The 12237-nt window shown below is 37.3% G+C and overlaps 1 protein-coding gene across 1 annotated transcript in view; it reads left to right on the forward strand.

Moving 5' to 3' along the window:
• DYM (dymeclin) overlaps positions 1 to 12237 on the forward strand; it is a 613994-nt gene that overhangs the window by 322971 nt on the left and 278786 nt on the right.

The following is a 12237-nucleotide window of genomic DNA, read 5'->3' on the forward strand; positions in this document are numbered from 1 at the left end:
ATGTGTTAAGCCTCTATTATGTCCAAGCATTGTGCTAAATGCTCAGGATACAAAAAGAGGCAAAATACTATCCCTGCCCTCAAGAAACTTACAGTCTAATGGAGGACTCACAATGCCATTATCCCTGACCCCTCACCTCTATGTTTCTAGCCATTGTAGGTGAACAGCAAAACTCCTTTCTTTACTCTTGCCCAATACAAATCTCACCTTTAGCCCTTTGATTAGGAACTTACATTAACTTGGATTTCTTTTGAAAATTGCTCATTTTATATCTTAAACACCTGTGAATCTATCTTCCATACCTTCTGGTTAAATTTAGACATGTGAAAAATATAAAATGTGATACATATTTCTTTACTGTAGTTCTCTTACCTATCTTCATGTCTTTAGTCTATAACACACTCTAATTTAAAATTACATGCTAGTTTATTCATTATAATCTAGATATACCCTTTCTTGTTTTTGTGACTTGAGAGCATCTTTCTTTATCTAATTTCTTTCTATTCCATACTGTTCTCATCTCCTCCTTTCCCCCTAAAAAATCAACAATGAATTTTCATAATATATCAACCATCTACAACCCTCTTTAGAAGGCATATTTACTTCCTGACTTTCTTTATACCCTATTACTACCTAGCCTTAAGTTTGGAAATTCTCATGAATTTCAAACTAATTTGAGGTATAGTAAAGTTGAATGATTTTATTCTAACACACATTTAGAGATATTAAAAATACCTAGCAGTCCATTCACGTATTTAAAGACATGCAGGTAACCTGGCAGCTAGGTGGTTTGGTGGATAGAGCTCTGGGTGTGGAAGCAAGAAGACCTGAGTTCAAATCTGGCCTCACATGCTTTCTAGGTATGTGATCCTGGGGAAGTCACTTAACCTTCCTGTGCCTCAGTTTTCTAAACTGCAAAATGGGGGTAATAATAGTACCTATCTCCCAGGGCTGTTGTGAGTATCAAATGAGATAATATTTGTAAAACAGGGCTTAGTACATTACTTTTCACATAGTAGGTGCTATTTAAATGTTCATTCACTTCCCTCCTTTTTCCTAGGCATTTCTGGGTCATGGAACTTTTTTGATCTAGTGGAGCCTATTAATTCCTTCTCAGAGTAAAGGTTTTAAATGCATAAAATAAAATGTATAGGATTGCACAGAAAGCCAGTTATGTTGAAATGCAGTCAGTAGATGGAAATACTGCAACCATGCATGATCTAGCAGCAGGTGTAATAGCTACAGTGATTTTTAAGTAGTGATGAGCATAACTTATATCTTTAGATATATCTAGCAACTGTGATATTCTGAAAAGATATGTGATTTCTCTTGGCGACAAAATCATTGTGGTTTATTGCCTACATTGATAACAAAAGGAAATACAAAATTTCAGTTCGAGTTTGGCGAAAATAAAGATGTAACTTTTTCCTCATCCAAGTTCACGGGCTCCTTGAAATTCTTGGACCCTAGGACTCTTGTCTTAGATAGTGAAAGAAAAGTCACTTACAACAGTTAGTTATTTGGGGGAACTAGAGAATCCCATTTATCTTGTTGTTGTTCAGTAGTTCAGTTGTATCTGACTCTTTGTGAACCCAGTTGAGATTTTCTTAGAAAGGATACTGTAGTAGTTTGCCATTTCCTTCTCCAGTTGTTTGGGACAGATAGTTAGTACTGTGAATGGAGTGCCAGACCTGGAATCAGGAAGACTCATCTTCCTGAATTCAAATCTGGCCTTAGACACTAAACTAGCTTTATAACCCTGGGCAAATTATTTAACCCTATTTGTCTCAGTTTCTTCATCTGTAAAATGAGCTGAAGAAGGAAATGACAAACCACTCCTGTATCTTTGCCAAGAAAACCCCAAATAGGTTCACAAAGAGTTGGATGAGATGAACAACAGCAACATCTCTAGTGAATTAAGGCAAACAGGTTAAGTGACTTGCCCAAGGTCACATAGCTAGTGAGTGTCTAAGGCCCAATTCGACTGAGGTCTTCTTTACTCCTTTCTTCCTTACTCCTTGCCCAGGTTTAAAACCATTGCTTAGTGACTGAAGAATTAAAAATTAAAATGGATCCTAAATTAATCATGACTTTTTTTTTTTTTGTGGGGCACTTAAGACTTAAAGGGATATCCTGAACAAAATAGAAAATATTAAAGTAGCAGTTGTCATTGATTTACTTCGCATAGTTCATAGTCAGCTAGGTGTCACAGTGGATAGAGCACTAGTCCTGGAGTCAGGGAAACCAGAGGACAAATCCTGTCTCACATGCTTACTAGCTGTGTGACCCTAGGCAAGTCACTTAACCTCTGTTTGCCTCAGTTTCCTTATCTGTAAAATGTAAATAAACCTTTACCATATTTGCCAAAAAACTATAAATGGGAAACTCTTCCTTATATCATAGGAGAAAAAACACTGGACTTGAGACCCAGTGATATATTGGCTTCATCGTTTACTGTGTGACCTTGGGCAGTCAGTTTGTCTTAGTTTCCCCACTCACAAAAATGAGGACAATAATCCTGGCACTACCTACCATACCAAGTTGTTATGAGAAAAGAACTTTGAAAACTGCAAAGCACTCCATATATATAAGTCATCATTGTCATTTTCCATATTCAGTTCTTCCTTCCTGATCTTTTATTGGAACTAATGGGCTGCTTAAATCTATGGACAAGTCAGTTCTCCGTCCAGGGCCTCAGCTTCCTCTTGTATGAAATGAGAGGGTTGGACTAAATAATTTCTAAGTCCTTTTAAACTTTAAAATGCTATGAGTTGGGTGCAGTTTGTGGTACAATATATGGAGCGCCAGCCCTGGAATCAAGATGATGTGGGATGGCAAATTTAATCATGAGGCGTCCCAAAGAATTACTTATTCTTTTTTTTTTTCTTTTTAGTGAGGCAATTGGGTTAAGTGACTTGCCCAGGGTCACACAGCTAGTAAGTGTTAAGTGTCTGAGGCCGGATTTGAACTCAGGTCCTCCTGAATCCAGGGCCGGTGCTCTATCCACTGTACCACCTAGCTGCCCCCGTCCCAAAGAGTTACAAGACTCAGTGACTCAGTTTCCCAAGTTTTATTGCAATACTGTGAATAACCACAAGGAGAGCACTATGGAGTTGTTTCACAAATAGGGAAAGAAAAGACAGTTATATTTATAGTATGGATAAATTGATTATCAGTCTCATTATAATAATCTCCACCTTGGCCTATCCTAATTTGGAATTCCTGGGAGCTTAAGCCAATCCCCAAGGTTTTTCCGTGGAGGTGTGTTTTGGGGGTTTACACATCATAAGGTGAGCTAGGGACAAATTTGGCTTTTTCTGCACATGTTACCTCAATTTGCCAAGGTCAGATTGTCCCTATGTTTTCCATTCTCAGGCCTAGTTTCTGGATATTAACATTAATCAGTTAGGATTTCTGTAGCCTGTCTCTATGTCTTTGTTATAGTTAAGCTCTCTATGACCTGCCTCTTTATGTTCTTGTAAAGAGTAGTGATTAATGTGGGTAACAAGAACCTAGGTCCTGACTTGTATTAATAAAAGCCCAAGTCTTAAGTTATCCATTAATCCCTTTTGGAGCCGGGGTCTAAATCCTTCTGAGAGCTCAGATCTAAATCAGAGCCTGGGTCTTAAGCTCGTCTGTCAACCCCTTTTTTTGTCTCCTACATCAAAGAGGACCCGAGTTCAAATCCAGACTCAAATATTTACTTGCTATGTGATCCTGGGCAAGTCACTTAACCCTAATTGCCACTAAAAAAAATGTCATGAGTCCTTCATAATTTTCTGGTTTCTTCATTTAAAAAGGAAGATGGGTAAATCCTGGGTAGCAGTTTCAACTGCACTCTGCTTGACTACTTATTTATTGCATTTAGCCTTATTTATCCCACTCCACCCTCTTGTTCTTCTCCCCTCTCATTATGATTATGAATGTAGTGGGGGGTGGGGAGCAGGGGTGTTTAAGTCCTAGAAAGAGATTTTTTAAACCACATGAGAACTCTAAGCAATCAACAAACATTTGTTAAGCACTTGCTATGTGCCATGTACTGTGCAGCAGACACCAAGACAGAAATGAAACATTACCAGCCCCCATAGAGCTTGTGTTCCCTCAGGGAAGCAAAGAGTATGTGTGGGTGTATGTGTAAATAAAATTAAGGCAAGGGAATTTTCCCCCCTTTGGTAATAGGGGAGGACACTAGTTTTCTCTTCCTTCCAGGAAACTTCCCTTTTGAACATCACCCTGGCTAATTAACTAACTTGAAATTGCCCTTCTCCAGCCTTCTTCTTTAGGTCCTGCTACCCCATGGTAGATTCCACTAATCCCTTGGGCCACAGGTTGAATTGTGATCTGCATGAGCCATGGCAAAATACCTCCTACAGTACTTTGCCTAGAATCATTTTACGTGTTTTATCTCGCCGGATCTTCACAAATGGGAATTATCCCCATCTTATACCTAAGGAAACTGAGACTGAGAGTTTAAGTGATTTCATGAATCAGTGTAAGAATCTATTCAGCTCTTTTACCATGTGCCAGACTAAGGGCAATACAAAGGTAAAAATGAATAGTTTCTTGCCCTCAGGAAGCTTACATTGTATTAGGGAAGACAGATACGTACCTAAATAAGAATATATAAAATAAATGCAAAAACAATTTGGCAGGAAGGGCACTAGCAGTTGGAGAGTGGTTCTGTGTAGAAAGGGGCGTGCAGACTGACTTTTGAAGGAAACAAGGGTTGCTTTTAAGAGGAAGGAAGAGGATGGAGTACATCCAGACATGAGGAACAGGGGTGGGAAGGAGGATATAATCATCAGTACAAAGGTAGAAAGAAAGACATGATGTATCACTTGTGGGAAGCAACATGAAGGCCAGTTTGCCCTGGACTATAGATTGTGGGAAAATGAATAATATAATAAGGCTGGGTCCAAGTTGTAGAGTGCTTTAAATGGCAAAGAAGTTTGTGTTTTATCCTAAAGACAATAAAGAGCTAATGAAATTTACTGAGTATAGAAATGATATGATTAGACCTACACTATAGGAAAATCACTGTGGCAGCTATGTGCAGGATGGTTTGGAGAAGGGAGAGATTTAAGGCAGGGAGACCAATCCGGTTGAGAGGTGATAAGGGTGTGAACTAGCCTGGTGGTCCTGGGAATAGAGAAAAAGTGGTACATGTGAGAAATATTGTGAATATAGGAACAACACAGTTTATGAAGTGAGTTAGCATTATGAGTCAAGAATAACTTGGGGAGGGGCAGCTAGGTGGTGGCATGGATAAAGCACTGGCCCTGGATTCAGGAGGACTTGAGTTCAAATCTGGCCTCACATACTTGACACACTAGCTGTGTGACCCTGGGCAAGTCACTTAACCCTTATTGCCCTGCCTCCCCCCCCCAAAAAAAGTTAAGAATAACTTGGGGGTTCTTGGCAAGATTCAAATCTAGGTCTTCCTGACTTAAGTCCAATACTCTTGCCATTAAGCTACACTATTTCTCATAATCATAGCAAGCATCAGTCAATTAAGGAAAAGGTGATGGAAGTGGCATCTTGGATTTTTCATCTGGAATATACCACTATACTTTCAGTTTGATTAGAACAAGTAGCTTAAACTCTTTGCTCCACTTGCTCCCCAATTAAGAAATGTCATAAAAGTTCATAATCTCACACCTTTAAGCTGCTTTGAACATCTTGAAATAAGCTACTCTGTAATGTGAGATATTAGTTTTACATATCTAGAAGTAAAGGGGACCTTAGAAGACATCTAGTCTAAGGACTCATTTTATAGATGAAGAGACTAAGGCTCAGAGAACTTATAATTTGTTTGTGGTCATAGTAGTAAATGGCAAAGCTGGAATTTGGGCCTAAGTCCTCTGACTGTACCACTGCACTGTACTGTCTCTCTTTCTCAGGCTGATCATCAAATCTCTTTATATAGAATACATATAATTTGGGGTATATTTTTAAACAAATTTTTTTTTTAAAAAAGGAATAACCCAGTCCTCTGTAAAATTAGTTCAGTAAGAATTTAACTTTAGGGGCGGCTAGGTGGTGCAGTGGATAAAGCACCGGCCCTGGATTCAGGAATACCTGAGTTCAAATCCGGCCTCAGACACTTAACACTTACTAGCTGTGTGACCCTGGGCAAGTCACTTAACCCCAACTGCCTCACTAAAAAAAAAAAAAAAAAAAGAATTTAACTTTGAATTTTTGAGGCCATGATTCATGTTCCCAATACTTAATGACAATCAGTAGTAAACTTGTAATCTTCAGACTTTATCAAGATTCGGTATTATTTTCTCTATATACATTCTCAAGCTTATGGTATGTAAATATTGATTTTTATCATTATATTCATTTGTAACATGTCATTCACTCAGGATATTTTTTTGTAGAAAAGGGAAACATGTCAAGAAATAATTCAGAGTGATGAATTTTTCAATTTTGATTATATAAAAGTCATCTGAGAATGGAAAAGCAGTGTGGTGTAGTAGATCAACTCTAGACTCAAGGTGACCTTTCACTTTTGGAATCAAGACTTTGCACTTAACCTCAAAGTTCCCCAAACACCTAAGCCTACACATTACAGAGAAGTTGCTATACTGCATTGCTAAGGGATTTCCCACATCATGAGTTCCCTCTATTAGTGGAATCCAATCTGTTTTAGATTCAGAACTCAGTGAAATATTAGAAGCCATCATTTTATGGCTAAGGAAGCTAAGACTCAGAATGGTTAAGTGATTTGTCCAGTGACAGATGTACCAAATAGCATAGCCAAAGTCAAACCCATGCATTCTGACTCTGAATACAGTCCCCTTATTTTGCTACTGTACCGTGCTGCTGGACAGCCTCGACCCAACCCCAGTTCAGAATGACCTATAGAAAATAAAAGTGCCTATTATATCATGCCTTCTAGAACTTCTTTTCCTTCTCATATTAATTTTTCAGGATTTCCTTTCCCAATCCCTTCCCCACCACCCAAATTAGTACAGTTTGAAGCTGGAAAAACTGGAGTTGGCTTTTTTCCATCTTTGGGCAGCCAAATGTATACTATACCAAATATACATAAGATTCTTAACTATAATTATCAGGTTCTTTTTACCTACTTTTAGTATTCTGACAGTTTGGGCATTTTTATTTTTTGGTTTTTTGGTGAGGCATTTAGGGTTAAGTGACTTGCCCAGGGTCACACAGCTAGTAAGTGTTCAGTGTCTGAGGCCAGATTTGAACTCGGGCCCTCCTGAATCCAGGGTCAGTGCTCTATCCACTGTGCCACCTAGCTGCCCCCAGTTTTGGCTTTGTTTTTGTTTTTGTTTTTAGTGAGGCAATTGGGGTTAAGTGACTTGCCCAGGGTCACACAGCTAGTAAGTGTTAAGTGTCTGAGGCCGGATTTGAACTCAGGTACTCCTGATTCCAGGGCCGGTGCTCTATCCACTGCGCCACCTAGCTGCCCCTGGCATTTTTTTAAAACTAAATTTGTGATGATTTTGTAAGAAACATCTGGGATGACGTGGGGTCTCTTTAATACATTCTTGGTAATTCTTTTGATCAGTTTCGTGAGTGAGCACAACTAAATAACTAGACAATTGGCATCATGAGCTTTTGGAACTGCGCTATTATTGCCTTGTCTTACCTTCTCCCTCTTACTAGGGAAAGGAAACATTTATGGTGTCTAGTGACACAGATGCAACAGCAACCAATAGAATACAGCACAACTGCAGTATGAGTGGTAAAAATGACTTCTGGAAGTGATTCACCAAGTATATTGCTGTAAATCTCTATTATAGAGGTTCGCTCTGAGGTAGGCCATATCTCTGGGATCCTGGCCATTGTCACCAAGTTCTATTAACTCATTTCCTCCCTTCTTCTCACTGATCCCCATTTGCCACCTAATATGAGTACATCACCTAAACTGTGGTGGCAGAAAGAGTAAGCTTTATTTTATTGACATTTCCCAGAATTGAAACAAAATGGAGCTCTCAGATCCCACTTGTCAACCAGTTGTTCATCTAGCATTTATTAAGTGCCTATTTTGTGCCAGCGTAAGTGCTGGTGCTGGGGATACAAAGAAAAGGGGGAAAATGTCTTGTTCCCCAGGAGCTCACAGTCAAATGGGAAAGACAACATGCAGACAACTATGTACAAACATGATATATACATGATAAATTAGGGGTAGTGATCTCAAAAGGAAGGCTCCAAGATTAAGGAGGCCAAGGAAAGGCTTCCTGCAGAAAGAACTTGAAGGAATCCAGGGAAACTGTGTAATCAGGAGGGAACCGGGCCTCAGTGAGTACAAGAAGATGGAGGGAGCAAGAAAGGAAAAGATGAAATATAAATGTACTTCGTATTTAAATATATTAAAATAACAAAATGAAAGAAATGAAATCTAGATTCTTACTTTTGGATGACAGAAAGCAGTTATACAGTATACAGTTTTTGTTGTTAATTGTATTTGTGAAAGTATAGCATTAGGTACAGCCGTACTGCCGGGGGCTATCAGATCATTGCCCATCTTCTAATTTGTGTCTTGGTGATCAATTAAGTTTTGTTAAATTATAGTGAGATCTGGCCATTGATATATAAATGACAAAGTTAAATGTTTATTGTTGATTGGGGGCATTATGGTGCAGGGAATTCCTTTATTCTTTGTTTCTTTTAGCTTAACAATCTTATACCTCCTTTTCTGTGATCTCCACGATAACAAATTTTTAGGGCAATCCAATATGCCAGGTTATATGCCTATCATTTTTGCAGTCTGTCTTTAAGTTGATACCTGTCATATTTTAATATTACAGCTGTGTCACTAGTCATATCCAGAGTTGAATTATTATAGGTGTTACTATTTTCTTAAATTGCAAATTTGAATTGTCCTCAGAATTAACCTTAAGAGCCAAGGAGTGAAGTGGTTTTTAATTTAGAGAAAATAAGATTCTGATTTATAAGGTCTAAGAAATCAATTCACGAATATATCTTCTCTATTGGTCAGAACATTTGAATTCTGTTCTCTTTTACTACAATGAAAGATAATACTTGCCTCATGAGTTTCATAAGAATTAATGAGTGTTGTAAAAAATGTTTATATTCATGGAATGAATTACTCTAATATTTGTCTAGTGTTTTATGATTTTTTAAAATAAATTTTTATTGACATATTTAATTTTTTATATCCTCAGTATTTCCTACTCCATTACTTCCCTTATCCTAGAAGTTATACTTTTGTTTGGTGGGTTTTTTTTGTTTGTTTGTTTTTTTGTGGGGCAATGGGGGTTAAGTGACCTGCCCAGGGTCACACAGCTAGTAAGTGTCAAGTGTCTGAGGCCGGATTTGAACCCGGGTACTCCTGAATCCAAGGCCGGTGCTTTATCCACTACACCACCTAACTGCCCCGAAACTATACTTTTGAATTAAATATAACAGAAGGAAGAAAGGAAAAAAGTTCCGTAAAATTAAACTCTCTTAAAAATGTCTAACATTATTTCCAATATCTTACAGACCCCCATTTCTTCAAAGCATCAGGGGAAAGGATTTTCTCATCTTTTCTTTGGGGCAAAACTTAGTCTTTACCTCACATTGAGTTTTAATTATTTTGTTGTTTTTTTGCAAATTGAAATATTTATATTTTTATAGGCATGGTATATGTTATTTTCCTGGTTCTGTTTACTTCACTTTGCATTAATTCATACAAGTCTTTCCATGCTTCTCTGTAATCATTATGTTTATCATTTCTTACAGCAGGGAAATATCCCATTAAATTCATGTACCATTGTATTTTGTAATTTTTAAATTGTCGGCATAACATACCTGCAAAAGACATCAGTGCTCAGATAGATGACAGAAAGCTGATGGTGAGATGAAAGTTTAGGTGGGCTAGTACCCATTATTCTTCATTCCTTGCTCTGGGGTTATCTGACTACCTCTATTTACAATGATTTCAGTAAGGACACCTGAGGAAGACTTCATGCAATGTAGAAGGCAAGATTTAATAATAGTGTGTTTTATCTTAGGTTGGCAAGGAGGCATTCTGAGCAATGGCTTTGCAATGTAACTACTTCTTTTGAACTTATGACTCATTTTTTTAAAGTTGGAATTAACTTATGTTGCTCAATGCCCAGCCAATAAAGAAGTTCCAGTTTCTCTGCTTTTTTGATCTTTGATGATCCCTGTTTGATGTTGGCATAGCAGTGGGCAGGCCAGCCAGGGAAGTAGTAGTGTTTTGCCTTCAAAAATTTGGCTTCCTGTGTTTCCTGAAGCCAGTGGTACTTTGAAGGCAGCTAAATGTTGAAGTTTCAGCTCAGACACATATGTGTCTAACTTGCTCTCCAGATTAGCTGCATTTAGACAGTTGTTAAATTATGATCAATTTAAAACTTTCTAAACTTTCAGAAATGCATAGTACTGCAGAACAGACCTGTTGTTTAGCTAAGTTGATAGGAAACTTGACAACTAGAAAAATCAGTTTTATTTCAGGCGTTTTTCACTGCCAACTTTTTATTAAAAAACCTTTTAAGATAGCATATTTTACAGGTATGGTACTTTAACTGGGTTTTTATTTCATATTTTAGAGTAATAAAAATATTTTACATGGTTGTTTTAATAGTTGTGGTTAAAATATTTGTATAGAGCTTTTTAGAATATCAATGACTTGTAATGTGGTTCAAGTTGGGGAGTGATAATACACACTTTGTGCTTTTAACCATGAATTATTATTCCTCTACCTCAGCTATGCATATGGTAACTCTAACTGTAAACTTGTCAAACTTATACTTCTTAAGGTAGCTAGTTGGTAATTCACTAAATTTTTATAATATAAAGTAGTAGACTGTTTCATCAGTGTCTATATTATATATCATAATGCACAAGAATCAATGACAAGAACACCGAAACTTTATAAATGTTTTTGCAACATACTCAGTAAATTTGAAATTTCAAAAACAGGTAACAGAATCCTGTGCTTAGAAGGAACCATAGAGATTATTGTTTCTAACTCCTTTATTTCATGGATGAAGAAATTGAGGCCCAAAGAGATGAAATAATTTACCAAATATAAAATATAGCCATTTGATAGCAAAGCTAGGACTATAGCCTCTTTTGACTTCTGCTGTAGTGTTCTTTCTATTATACCACACTGCCTCCTTATGTACTTGACACATATCTTGATAGTTATATGGCCAAGTATCTGATTCATATCTTTAACATTTTTTTTCAGTACTTCAAGGAACTGTTATTTTATCAGTATAAATATGAACAACACAGATCACAACTCTGTAGAAATTTGAAGAAAGGCTTTAAGAGTCATTCTGACTGAAAAATTCGCCCCACCACCACCAACATGGGAATGAAGGAAGCTAATGCAGGCTAGTGCTCTGATAATAGGCATATAGTCCATCATAGAACTTCATTGGCTGAAGTTGGGACTCTAATGTCATTGCCTTGAGAGTACTAAGTCATCTCCCTGTCACACTGAGAGACCTGATTAAGACTAACAGAAGGGCTATAATGCTGAGAAATACTAGTATCTTAATAAAACACATAGAAGATTCAGTATTATTTACAGACATTTATTTTATCAATATGTCTATGGATGAGGGAGACATCTCAATACTTAAAAAAGGGGAAATCATAAATTTTCTTAACATCAGTATTTTAAAGAGCTTGAACAAAAAGAATGTCTTATCTTGAGTACTAAGTAAATAATTGTTGAAGGAATGAATGAGAGATTTGAAAGAAGGAAGGAACTCAGGACGGAATCTCCTGCCTTTTTACTGTGTATCATCTATAAATCATTGGCCTCTATGGATTGTTCCTTCAAGGATTCACTGATTACAGAGGCACTTAATATGGTTTTTATTCATATATTTTATTCAGTTGCAAGGCCTGAGCAAACACAAGGAAGAAGATTGAATCATAGAACCTCAGAGTTATATTCATTCAGTCACACCTTTACCTGGGGGTTGAATTCCATCAAAGCATCTCCTGAAAAGGATCTAGCCTTCTCTGCTTCCTTACCTCTAGATGATGAGGAACTTACTCCCTCTTGAGGCAGCCCAATTTATTGTTGTATTGCTCTAACTGGCAGGAAATTCTTCCAAATGTGCAACTGAAGTCTCCCTGAAACTTTTACCAATTAGTCTTTTCTCCATCTGCTGTAGAGAAAAAGAAAAGTCTACACCCTTTTTCACAAGACTATCCTTGTAAACATTTGTCCTTTCAAAGTCTTGTCTTCTTCCTTAGCGTCTTCATCTTATTTTC

This window comes from Dromiciops gliroides, chromosome 1, assembly GCF_019393635.1.
Source record: "Dromiciops gliroides isolate mDroGli1 chromosome 1, mDroGli1.pri, whole genome shotgun sequence".
In the NCBI taxonomy this organism is placed as follows: domain Eukaryota; kingdom Metazoa; phylum Chordata; class Mammalia; order Microbiotheria; family Microbiotheriidae; genus Dromiciops; species Dromiciops gliroides.